The 13,501-nt window shown below is 40.6% G+C and overlaps 1 protein-coding gene and 1 non-coding gene across 2 annotated transcripts in view; both read right to left on the bottom strand.

The window, feature by feature from the left end:
- Positions 1–4,912, bottom strand: part of LOC121917394 — a 76,710-nt gene extending 71,798 nt beyond the window's left edge. The window contains exons 1-2 of the mRNA XM_042443337.1: positions 4,729–4,912; positions 481–573 (exon numbers count right to left, since the gene is read on the bottom strand). The gene's annotated coding sequence lies outside the window, so the exon portion shown is untranslated. The remainder of the gene's footprint in view (positions 1–480; positions 574–4,728) is intronic.
- On the bottom strand, positions 1,870–2,019 carry LOC121917401. Its single transcript, XR_006101019.1, has one exon. It is a non-coding gene; the product is annotated as a U4 spliceosomal RNA (small nuclear RNA).
- Positions 4,913–13,501: the final 8,589 nt, after the last annotated feature.

Below are 13,501 nucleotides of genomic sequence, written 5' to 3'. Positions count from 1 at the left end.
TTTAAACTAAGATCTAGAATATTCAGCCTTTCTGAGGGCTTGAATATAGTCCATTTAATGCCTCTTATTTTCCATTTCTTAAGTCATTTACTACTGAGCAGTTAAGCTCACATCTTTAAAATAAATGCTCTTTGTAACAAAGGCTCTCCCCAAGGTAGACTATTAGTTTCTTAGAATGCAAACATATTGCTTGTTTAAATTATTCTGCAAATATTTGTGCTGATGGCCCCATATAAATAGACAAGAATGTGATCAAGCTTATTGGTAGCTAAGAAGCAATCTACTTCCACCAACACAATAGAAATTATTCTTAGATTGAAATAATTCTAGATACCATACTGCACAGTATTGTGGTGCTAAGTTATCGCCCCTGTTCTTTTCAAGTATATTTTTCCAGAGCAGTAAAGAGTGAAAATACTGCACACAATTTAGTTATAGCAGTTGTCACTATTAACTAAATAAGCATATTGGCATACGTACCTGTCAATGAAAATCCCTTCCTCAGCCAATACAAGTGGATGGATATGATCATAAATCACTTTCTTAAAGAATTTCAGAAGCTGTGAATGTGCACTATATAAATAAAAATGAGTGATTTCTAAATTAGTTTGCAACATGGTATTTTAAAACTATTTAGATATGACAATTGCCTACACAAAATATTCTACAAAACAATTTTGTAGTTTATTACCAACAGTAATGTTCATGCTCTCTTGTTCATCTGGAACAGACATAGCATATTGACAGCACATTATAAAGCAACAGGAAACAGTGCACAGAACTGAATTAAATAAGATATTGTTATGTAAGCACATGGAAAAAGTCTCAGAAAACATGGTAAGAAGATTACATATGCCACCTCTCATGACATGTAACTTAATCTGCCTTTTTAAACAGGACACAAAATACTGTTGCATTGCTTTACTGACAATGTATCTAACTGTGGACAGTAAGAACATTTTACTTCAGCTTACTGTAAAAAAGAAGTTAAATTAAGCTTTTGTTTTTGGGCAAGGTATTGCACATGTTGTGGCTTCCCAGCTCCAGGGGTTTCTGGATGAAGCGGATTATCTAGATCCATTTCAATCTGGTTTGAGGCTTGGCTATGGAACAGAGACGGTTTTGGTCACCATGGTGGATAACCTACACAGGAAACTAAACATGGGGAGGGTGTCCTTGTTAGTTCTTCTGGAATTCTCAGTGGCTTTCAATATCATCGGCCATGGTATCCTTCTGGATCACCACTCTGGGATAGGACTTGGAGGTACTGTTTTACAGTAGCTCTGTTCTTTCCTGGAAGAGAGAACCCAGGAGCTGGTGTTGGGGAACTCTTGCTCAGTATCCTGGCCATTGGCCTGTTTTGCCCCCAGGTTTCTGTTTTGTCCACCGTGCTATTCAACATATACATGAAACCACTGCAACAGGTTGTCCAGAGTTTGGGGATGCGGTGCCATCAATATGTGGATGGCACCAAACTCTACTACTCCTTTCCACCTCAACCCAAGAAGGCTGCCCTGATCCTATACCAATGTCTGTTATCAGTAATGGACTGAATGAGTCCAAACAAACTGAAACTTAATTCAGGCAAGACAGAGATGTTCCTAGTCAGTAGGAAGGCAAGATCAAGGAATAGAGATTCAGCCTGTGTTAGATGGGGGTTACACTCCTCTGAAGATGTAGGTTCGCAGTTTGGGGGTACTCCTGGACTCAGCTTTGAACCTAAAGACTCAGGTTTTTCATTGACCAGGAGTGCTTTTGCATATCTAAAGCTTGTGCACCAACTGGGCCTGTTCCTTGAGACACCAGGTCTAACCACAGTGGTATATGCCTTAGTTACACCCCGTCTGGACTACTTGGAGCTGCCTTTGAAGATTGTTTATAAACTATCTGGTTCAAAAAGCTGCAGCCAAACTGTTAACTGGGGCAGGTGTTGTATTGTTTTAACTGTATGTTTTCAATTAGCAATAATCGCGCCTTGGATTAACCTCATTGGCTACGATACTGCCACTGCGCAAAGCTCTATATGTTATAGAGCTAATTGACTGTGGAAGTTTTAAAAGGTTTTAATTATTTTTATAATTTGATGGCTATAACCTGTATTTGGTTGTCATGGATAAACTGTATGTATATCTTAACTGTACTGTTTTAAAGTACTTTTATCTTTTTTAAAAATTGCATTTTTATTCTTTTAATGAGTGATGTGTTTTAATACTGTAAGGGTTTAATTTAGTCTTAATGCTCACTTTTGTATGTTTTTAACTGCATTGCTCTTTTAAATTGTAAGCTGCTTCGAGTCCCAATTTTGGGGGGGAAAGAAGGATAGAAATACAATAACGATGATGAGGTTGTATTCATTAAAAATCTGGACTTTGTAGTTCTGCTGAGATGAGTAAGATCAAGGCCTTTTGAAAATGTAAATTGTGAGGGCCCAGTCCAAAGCAGACATGCATGGAGATCTGATCAGTGGTAATTACAAGTCATAAGAACAATTTTAATTGATAAGAACAAAATTCCATCTAGTCAAGCTTTCTGATACTAACAGTAGCAGCCAGATTCTGTCCTCAAGCAGCTTATAAAGTTCAAAGTCACCTCCGCTGTTTATCCTTGGCACTCAAAGACACAGAATCCATTAACTATCATGACTAACAGCTCATGATCAACCTACACTCCACAAAACGTCTCTTCTCTTTCAACGCTAACTTCCGCAGACACAGTTTGGCACTGAATATCAAAGATACAGATGGCAAACTTGAAGTCTTTCAGATATAAATGCACGGCAAATTCTAGAATCCTTTACAGGACCATAAATTGGCCATGCTTGTTCTGCGACTTAGCTGGTCAACCCGCTAGGTGAATGTACTGTATCTGTGAGTTAAATATTATTTCCCTTTTCTGGCATGAACCAACTACAAATAAACTTCACTGGGTGATCTGTTAATTTTAACAGAAAAAGAGGAAAGAGGGGGAAAATCTATTCACTCTCTCATACTATGTATGATTTTATAACCTGAATCATGTCCATAAGCAATTCTTCTTCTCTGTCAAAAAGAGTCAAACACCTCACCCTTTAAGAAGGTGCACAGAAATTACTCCAACCCCTTGATCAATTTAATTGCTGTTTTCTATTATTACCCCAGTTCTCTAGTATCTAATCTGAACTGAGATAACCAAAAATGCATGCTACAAATAGAGCACGCACAGGTGTTAGACAACAGCACTTCTTTTCCATTCCCAATCATTCTCAGCCCTTGTGATGTTCAGTCCTTTGCCTCCTTGATTTGCCCTTATGTGAAACTGGGCTTTTGGGCCCAAAGAGCCCAAGCCACTGCCTCTGCTTAGTGCCCAGCTCCCCACTTTCATCACCTGCCCTGCCCTGCCCTGCGGTCCACCTCCCAGTAGCTACTACCTTCAGCCCTGTGGATTTTTCCCCTCCTCTTTTTCTGTTAAAATTAACATTGAAGATCACTCAGTGAAGTTTTTACCTGAGAGGACACCTCTCTAGGAATCCCTAAGTCCTCCAGGGCAACTCTGTGGCCAACGTCTGACAGACACTGACCATAGGACTGCCCTGGAGGAGCTACAAAGGCCTAGCAGAGTATTCTCTCTAGGGATCTCTGGGTCTTTCAGTGCAACTTTTGGTTAAAGCTGACCCCAGAGTTGCACTGGAAGACCTAGATATTCCTAGAGGACATATTAAGCAAATCTGTGAATAATCAAATCTGCAAATATCAAAGCTGCTAATATGGAGGGATGAGTTGTATTTTTAAAGTCCAGTGTTCCCTCCGCATTTGCTGGGGCTGAAAGAACACCTCTCTAGGCATCTCTAGGACGGTCCTCTAGTACAACCCTATACTCAACATCTGCCAGAAGCTGATCATGGCATGGTGCTGGAGGAGCTACAAATGCATAGAGAAGTGTTTCTCCTAGAAACCTCTAGGTTCTCCAGCACAACTCTACGGTCAAGGGAGCATATTAATCAAAACCACAAATAAACAAAGCTGCAAATGTGGAGGAGCAACTGTATTTTCAAGCTGTGGATGGTTGAATCTGTGGATATGGAGGAATGGCTGTCAAGCTTGTTTTCTGCTGCTCCAGAGAACAGGACCTGGAGCAATGGATGCAAGCTGCAGAAAAAGAGATTCCACCTCAACATTAGGAGGAACTTCCTGACAGTGGAACCCACTCCTTCTTCAGAGTGTAGTGGAATCTCCCTCCTTGGAGGTCTTTAAGCAGAGGCTGGATGGCCATCTGTCACTGGGGGTGTTTTGGCTGAGAGTTCCTGCATGGCAGAAGGGGGCTGGACTGGATCAGGGCCCTTCTAGGGGTCTCTTCCAGCTCTGTGACTGTGCTGCCAGAGCTGCTCCTGCCCTACTCCTCTTCCCAGACCTCTCACCTTCCTCAGCCAAGCCAACCACAGTGTCAGCCAATGCTCCTGTGAGAGTAACTTGGGAGCCACCCCACTCCCCGCTCGGCTGAGAGGCCACAAGGGCACGCTATCAGAGTAGGAAGAGACCCAAGGGCCATCCAGTCCAACCCTCCCTGCCAGGCAGTGGTCCCCAAACTGTGCCCCTTTAAGAGGCTTTGGACTCCAGCCCCCAGAAGCCTCTGCCGTGTTAAGCAATAGCCTGGGATTCTGGGAGCTGAAGTCCAAAACCGGGTTATTTCTTCGCAGGGTGGATATTCAGCCTTAAGGCTCTCTCTCCTCCTGGAACCATTCCCTTCACATACCGGGGCACAAAAAACTCTCCTCAGCCCGAGAGACCAAAATGGATTCCCGCCGGCGGCTTCAGGCATCCGCGCGCGGGTTTCCTAGGAGACGGAAAGAACCCATTCGGCCACCGTAGCGCAGCGGGCCAAGAGCCACCTCTCGGGCTGCGTGACGTCACGTTGCTCAGAAAGAGTCCGCGCGAGAAAGGGAGAGTGAGTGACGCACAGAGTCCGCATCCCGGCGTCACGTGGTGTAAAGCTCCTTTTCTTTTCCCCCTTGCTGCCCGCCCCCACAAAGGCTCTCGTCCAATCAGAAATAAGAGAACTCGCCGCGCGGGAAAGAACAACCAATAGCGGAGCGGGGCGTAAATGTCTCTCTCTCTCTAAACGTGGAGGGAAGCCATTTTGTCCCTGAGGGGAAAAAGGGCTGGAGTTTCCTCAAGAGGACAATATAATATAAAATCCCTATCTCTAACATTGTGTCCCATATTGGGAGAAAAAGCATATAAACATATAAATGGCATCAAAGTTAAACAGACAAATGGCATTGCGAGGGCCTTTCAAAACGACCAGATTTTACTTTATTTTTATTTTAGTGCAAGAATAACTTTTACTTATAACGCCTTTTCCACCAAGGAGTGGTACATCACAACATACATAATAATAATAAAGAAACGATAAAACACAACACTGTCAAATGCTAAAATACTAAGACAATGTATTAATGGGCTACAACCAAAGTCTTCATCAGTCGCTGCCCATGATTTTTTTTGTGGGAGAGAGCAGACTATAACCATCTGAGGGAGTAGACTTAAGTCTAGGAAAGCTCACGTTGCTAACTCCTTTCTTTCAGTTAGGTTCAGAACACACTGCAGAAATAACCCAGTATCAGACTGCTTTAGCTGCCCTGTTTTAGTGCTAGGCAATCCTGGGAATTGTGGTTTATTGTGGCACCACAATAAGAGCTCTCTCTGACAAGAGATGGCTGAAGTGTCTCAACAAAACTGCAGTTCCCAGAATTCCCAAGCATTGAGCCAGGGCAGTAAAAGCAGTCTCAAACTGGATTATTTCTGCAGTGTGTTTTGAACCTTAGTCTCAAAGGTGGTACAGTATCTCTCTATGTGGTAAAATAAACTCATGGTTAAAAAAAAATAGTACTTTTGAATTGAGATTTGTCGTGGCACCTGAGCTCTCTGACAGAGAAGGCAAAATGTCATACGTTCCCAAAACATGGATCAGAATGGAGACTGCAGTGAATCAATCAGAAAAAAGGCTAGGAATGGGAAGGGTAGCATGAAAGAATTAGATAAGATCCTAATGAGTACAAAATATACAACTGAGCATTAAAGTTAGAGCCGTCCAATCCACTGTATGTGAGAACTGGACAGTGAAGAAAAAGGATATGAAGAAAATGAATTCATTTGAGATGTGCTGCTGGGGAAGAGTGCTGAGGATACCATGGGCAGCCAAAAAGACAAACAAATGGATCCTTGAACAGACCAAGCCTGAAATCTCCTTGGGAGCCAAGATGACGAAACTGAGGTTGTCATACTTTGGACACATCGTGAGATGGCATGAATAATGCCAGAAAACAGTAGAGGGAAATAGCATGACTAAAAAGTCTTGTGCTGCATCTGCATTGCAGAATTAATGTAGCATGACACCACTATAACTCCCATGGCTCCATGCTATGGTCTCCTTGGAATTGTAGTTTGTTGTAGCAACGGCTCTCTGACAGAGAAGGCTAAATCACAAAACTACAGTTCCCAGAATTCCATATCATTCAGTTGAGGCAGTTAAAGGGGTGTCATGCTGCATTAATTCTGCAGTGCAAATCCAGCACAAGGCTTTTTAGTCACGCTAGAGCACACTAAGGTGGCATCCCTCCTGAAAAATGGCTCCCTAACCTCCTCTCAGTCCTAATTCAGGTCATTGCTAGATAGAGAACAACCTAACAATAGTCAGACTTTTAGATTTTTTGACTCTTTGCTTGGTCACTCAAATTATGTAAACCCAAAGAAGAGTTATGGAGAACTCAAAGATTTGCTAAGTTTGTAACATTTTCTTAGTGATCCAGTAAAGGTGTTGGTCTGATTTTTGTTTGTAGAAATACAATACTGTACTGAAACTGAAGGTGAATCAAAGAATCTGTTAATTCGTTTGGATCTTTTACATTGAATTGTTGCTGTTTGTTGTTGTGTTCCTTCCAGTCATTTCTGACAAAGGCGAACCTATCCTGTGCTTTTCTTGGCAAGAATTGTTCAGAGAAGGTTTGCCATTGCCTTCCCCTGAGGCTGAGAAAGTGTGACTTGCCCAAGGTCACTCGGTGGCTTTAATGGCTGAGCTGACAATCGAACCTTGGTCTCCAGAGTCCTAGTCCACGCTCAAACCACCACACCAGTCTAGTTCTCAAGATGTGTTAAGCAACTTCAAACTGCTTGCAAGTATGAGTAACCCACAGTACAATCCTGCATATGTTCACTTGGAAATGATACCCATTTATGTTCGGTTCTTTTTATTCCACAGCAAGTGTATTTAGGAATGCAGCCCAAAGGCTCTGGTGGACTTTGCATAGTTGCATAACCTTTATTACGAAATGTAAGTAGTGGGATCCAAGCATTAAAACCTTTTTGGTTGACCAATACTGAAATAAACTGACTGGCAGCATCATGAAGGGAACAGAGTTCAGTGGTGACATCTTACAAGAACTGTCAGGTGGAGTGTGTTTTTTGGCATGGATACCCAGTGTCACTGCTCAACATGGCTCCATCTGTCTTTGCTTTGTTCAGCAGAGACTGAGTTGGTGGTCCTCTGGCAAATTTGTGGCTAGGTCACTTGAAGCCTGAGGCTAGAAATGATCAGCAGGAGTGGGGAAATGAGAGTTTGGCTTTGTTTTTCATTCCATGGCAGGCTGCTCTTCGAAGCACAGAAAACCGAATCGTCTTTCTGTTTGCTCATCCGGATGCCATATTGAAGAAGAGCATAGATCCAACAGAGCAGCTAATTCAATTTACAGTAATGTTCTTACCGTTTCAGGTTCTCTACACAGACTTTCTTTATTTTCATTCAGATTATATTCTGAGGCTTAAACGATGCATCTTATATCTGGCTTCTTATTATGTACCACATCTGCAGCACAGCACCCATCAGTATTACAAAGTATTTCAAATTCCTATCCATTTTCATAACAACCCTATGAGGCAGAGAACTTTTGCTTTGCCCATGGCCACCCAATCAGCTTCATGTTGAGGGGGATTTGAGCCTCATATGAGATTCGTATGGCTAATACTGGCATTAGTTGAGACACAGTCTCACTTGAAAAATTATTCTGGTAGCATGTGTAGTTGTATTCTCTTGCCACTTCCAAGCTCTGATCAAAATCTCTTACCCCTTTTTAAAAAAACATGATTCATTGTTTTGGTACAAATATTTGTTTGGAACAAAGCTATATGGTTTTTAAGGGGTGAGAAAGTAATGATCTTTGCTTCTGTGACCACACTGTTTAACAAATATCTTTAGAATAAGAGCATTTTGTCTTGCACAGTCACCCCTCCGTATCGACAGATTCTATATCTTTATTCAAGCATCCACGGTATGTGTGTGTGTGTATGTATATATATATATATATATATATATATATTCTCAAAAGCAAGCGTGGATACCATGGATACCAAAACCAAACCCCAGCAAATACCAAGGGCCCACTGTACAGTCAAAGTGTTTGTTGTGTCGAGGCATGAGAATTTAGATATTCTGTACCATTCTTTGGGGAAGCCATTTTGCTGAAGAGTAGAAATGCCTTATTCATTTTGCTGAAGAGTAGAAATGCATTAAGATTTAGTTGTGTTTTATGCTTGATTAAGACTTTAGGGCATATATTTGTATTCTTTAAATTTAAGAGGCATATATGTAGAATCCAAGGGTAAGACCTGATCCATATGTAATCTAGTCCAAGTTCAGAACTGTCTTCAAAGACATTCTCACACGTCAAGCCAGTGTCAACATTTATACAAAGATACTTTGCCAGATGTGATTCTGGAAAAAAAGAATGGAGCCTTTGCCCTTGGCAGCATTTCTTGAAAGTCCCCACTGCAACTTGACAGTATAGGAACAAGTAAGTTGGATAAAACTTGAAAGCACACAACAATGGTGCAAAACTCATAACAATAGTTTGTAAACTGTTATTCTGTGGCTAAGTACTAAACTGATAGAATGGTGGTAGAGAAGCTATTTCAGAAGCAAGTATTTTCACATATTTTTGGAATAACAGAAGATATTAGAGATGGCTGAATTTTAGATGCCCTTGTGGGTTAGAATCCAGCTCCATCAAATGGTTCACAAAGGCTCATGCCAAGGCTGGGGAACAAGTTGCTCTTCTTGTTTAACTCCACTTCTCATTAGCCCAGCCAGTCTGTCTAATAGTAAAGGATATTATTAATTATTAATGGGAATTAATACTTTTAATATTATTAATGGGATTTTTAAGTGGTTCTCTTTCGACCCACTTCCCTTCCACCTATCCACACAAAAATCCTACAAGATTGGTGAGATGAAGGGAGGGTAAGTGATCCAAGGTTATACCGCGTGAGTACCATATTGCGGTGTGGCAAGAACTAAAGCCTGGATCTCCCAAGTCCCATTGCAACACTCTAACCACTATATCACACTGGCTTTCAGTCATAGTTGTAGCAGACATAAACATTTGGGAAGCCATTGGTTCTCACTGTGGTTTATACCATAAGTAGTTACGTCTTCAGTGTTTTGATTATAATAGATTAACATGACTATCCATCTGAATGACACAGGACACTGATTTGGTATACTAAATTGAAATAATTCTCAGTATTTAGTAAATAACATTTTCAAGTGTGCTTGTAAGAGACACTAATGGCACAGAATGAATGCTGATTTTGTTTTATTATAAAAACCCCCCAAAGGGGTTTTCTAAAATGCCAAATCTACCCAACTGTTTGTGGCTATTTTCAACCAGATTTGTGAAACAAGATATTTTATGTTAGTATATTATAGGAGTAAAACAGTACGATGTATTTTTTTTTTATCTCCTTGCTGCTTCTTTTGTATGTTTTATTTCCACAACTTTAATATGCCCACATGGTGATGAGGGTTTAAAACAAAGAGAAATGTTGGGGGGAAATGCTGAGCCTAGCTCAGGCATCCGATCAGATAGTATTTCAGAACTAAACTTGCAAATATATGTGAAATAAGATATTATGAAAATAAATCTTGAGATATTTTCAAAGCCTTGTGGTTCCTTAACAAAATAAAAAAAAAGCTAGAAGTTTCATATTGGATGAAAAGCAAATAAACAGAAGTGAATGAAGAATTTCCCTCAAACTGCATTCTCTGTCCATAACCAGTATTCCTGCTTCCTTGCATGACTATGCAATAAAAATAACACATCACATTTGCATCCAAAAGAATAGATGGGGTGGGCTGTGGTAGTTGGCGGGGTGCGGACTTAGCACATATAGTCATCTCAAGCTCAGAATTTCCATTAGCTTCCAGGAAGGCATTTAGTTCTGAAAAATGAAGAAATAATCTGAATGTTCAGTAACTTTTATTGTCACAGCTTAACACTGGCTCTCAGGGTTTGAGAGGGCAATAAGTAGCAAGGAGTGACACAAGTACACTTCCCAAGATTTCATTTGATATCCCTTTCAGTTTTGGAAGCAACTAATAAGTAGGAGACTGTGCCACCCAGAATAATTCTCCCTCTGATCAGTCAGTGCCAGGTTTGGCTTCACAGAAACTCTGCTTGTGAGGTTAAGCTGTCTCAACTTGCATTTTGAAAAAGTGTGTAGTGAAAGCATGACTACCTTTGTTCCTGTTTTTATATTTTGTTGTGTTTGCTTTAGTCTAAAGCCAGTAAAGAATATGTGACTCTTAAGGGGTGGAGTCCTGATTCCCTTATCAGTCAGCAGAAAGTGTATTGATACCTACATGATGAAGGGCAGTGGTAGTCCACTAGGGTCATATGATGTATTCCAGAGGGGTCTTGACTTTGAGGAGTATCAGAAGGACAAGGATGATGGGTGGAACAGAGAACTTAACATTGCATGTGCAACAGTGTTTGGCAAATGAGATCCCAGTTCAAGAGAGCTTGTTCTAATAGTTCTGGTTTATTGAAACAGGAGGGAAGTCCTATGTGCGCAGCATGGTCTCTCACTGATTCTCTGTATGTACACATTCCCATGTCTAGCATCAACATTTTCATATTTATGCTGTATTGGAGTAGTACAACACTGCAATTGGAAATTTAGAAATAAGTCATGCTCTGTATGTTGACCTTTGATAAAGAGCTTTGGCTAAACTCCTAGGCACACGCAGGGAGGGCTACTACATATGGCTACTGGGCACATTTCATATCATATTTATCATATTTATTTGCATCCCACTCTTTTCCCAGAACTGGGACTCATAACAAAGTGTGTATGCCAATATGTGGAAGTTTCTTGACCTGGTAATCATGTGTCCTGAACATGTGGCTGAATTCATTGCAAGCCTGCCAAGGTTGGCCTTTTCAAGAGTCTGTTTAGCAACTCCTGTTGGAATACTGTTCTTCTTAACCAAATAAAATGGATCCCTTGCTTCTATCCCCCTTGGCTTGTTTCTCAGCAATTCTGATATCAATCCTACTGTCCTTGTTTGCTGTGGGGAATCTTTTCTTAATTCTAACTAGGTTACTTAAAAATGCTGGCTGGGATTTCTGCCTTCCATTTCAGATTCTTACTTGGTTATTTTTAGTTCTTCTGAAGCCTGGGAAATCAGAACTATAACCACTCTGAACAGTGTAAAAAGCCAACTATAGCAGAGCCTCTGAATTTGATTAGATAAAACAACAAAGAGGTTCTGTTAGGGCAGAGGCAGGAAGAACTGAGGTGGGTGGCACTATCTGTCATAACTCAAGGGAAATGTAGCCTCAAAGCCCTCAAAAGTGGGTGTAAAAATAACATAAGCAATAGACAACTTTCCCACATCTTGAGGTCACTCTTCAGCCTAAAAAAAATTATTTGTACTCACTCTTTTTTTTTGTACGTTTAAAGTAATAATAAACAGCACATGAATGGATGTTTCTTCTGAGAGTCCAGACAGATCATCTTTGTTCTTCTAAAATCTTTATTTCTGTTTCCAAGTAATTAAAAAACAATTGAAACTGACTGCTGGTCAAGTTACTGAGTAAGAAGAAATGAGTTACTTTTTTAAAAAAGCAATTATAGCATGTCACCTGTTGCAATAATGTTTCCAAGCTGTAGTCTAACTTCAGACACTTTGATGCATGAACAAGCAAGAAGTGTTGCCGCTACTTATAAACATCTCAGGTTCAAGATGTGCATACAGCTGGTTATGTACTTTGATGCATAAACAAGCCTTAGGGATAAAAAACCACAAGCCAACATGTAGTGCTGACACTACTTGTAAATATCTCAGGTTCGAGTTATGCATACAGCTGGTTGCTTGAAGATTCTCCTCACCTGTTGTGGGGTGTTAGTAGCTACTCAGGTTCATTTTAAAGTAAATGTGTTTATTCAAAGCATTCTCAGTTACTTTTCTATTAAAGTGGTACAAAAGCAACAGCAAAAGAAGAAACAATAAAACCAATATGAGATATTGACTACAATTTGGACCTAAAACATGCCTCCTCCCCTTCCCCTCACACACATTGTTTCAAGCTAATGTTTTTCTTGCATTTTCCTGAATGGAGTGGGTATGGTCCAGAGGGGTCTGGAGCAGTGAAAGGGCAAGTGAAATCCTGGACTCTCAATGGCAGTCTGGATGTGTTGTATAAGATGCATCCTGAATCCACAGAAAGTCTGAGATAGCAAAAAAAATGTCTCTTCTAAATGATAAAAATGTGAGTGCTTTGTTTGCTTGTTGAGGAATGCCTGTTGATAAAACCATGGTCAGCTGTGTGTGTATAAGTCCTATAGTCAGCTTTCAAAGATGTTAAAATTACTAAATGTACCCTTTTCAGAACAGAGACTAGTGGACCAGTTCAGATGATATTGCAGAGACCGTAATGGTTTTCACTGTCTATAGAGAGATGACTCATTTAAATGGGACATACAAATACCTTCCAACTGCCCAGATTTGGTAGGAACAGTACCAATCAATCCTCTGTCACCCCACTTTTCCAGCTACTTTAAAAATCTCCCTGTTTCTCCCTCTTCCCCCTTTGTCCCCAGCTTATTTCAAATGTTGCAAACTGAATTCAAAGTGCAAAAAGTAGTTTGCACTCTATTAGTTCAGCAGGGGGAGATGAGAGGAGAGGAGGGGGTGCAATCTTGCCCTTTCTTATAGACTCAGACAAAAACAAACTGCTGCAGCCATTCCTACCTTTTGTGTTCTTCTTCATTAACATTTGCCATCTTGACCACATTCTGATGTTGCTTGGCCACACACTCTGTCTTCATATGTGAAATGTAGAAGGATGTCATCTCCTTGGTCTGACAGAGAGCCATAGCTAATCCTGTGCCTCTGATTGGTTTGCCTATTCAGTGTTTCCAACAGATTGTTGCCTTTGCCCTTTACATGTTAAGCTGTACAGTACAGATTGCTTAACATATACCTATATGAAACAGTTCTTTAAGTTCAGAAATATGTATTAAAATATAAAGTGTAGGCCTTGTTAACAGAATTAGACACTTGCCCACATTAAAGACTTTGGCCTGTTACAGACTGCCAAAATAAAGCTGCTTCGGGTCTCTTTGTAGGTATGCTGTTTAAATGATGCATGCATCCTAAGAATCCGGAAGCTGCACCAAAGCTGCACTCC

Source organism: Sceloporus undulatus, unplaced genomic scaffold (genome assembly GCF_019175285.1).
Source record: "Sceloporus undulatus isolate JIND9_A2432 ecotype Alabama unplaced genomic scaffold, SceUnd_v1.1 scaffold_16, whole genome shotgun sequence".
NCBI lineage: Eukaryota > Metazoa > Chordata > Lepidosauria > Squamata > Phrynosomatidae > Sceloporus > Sceloporus undulatus.
The sequence above is the reverse complement of the archived record's forward strand: the minus strand, read 5'-3'. Positions and strand labels throughout refer to the sequence as shown.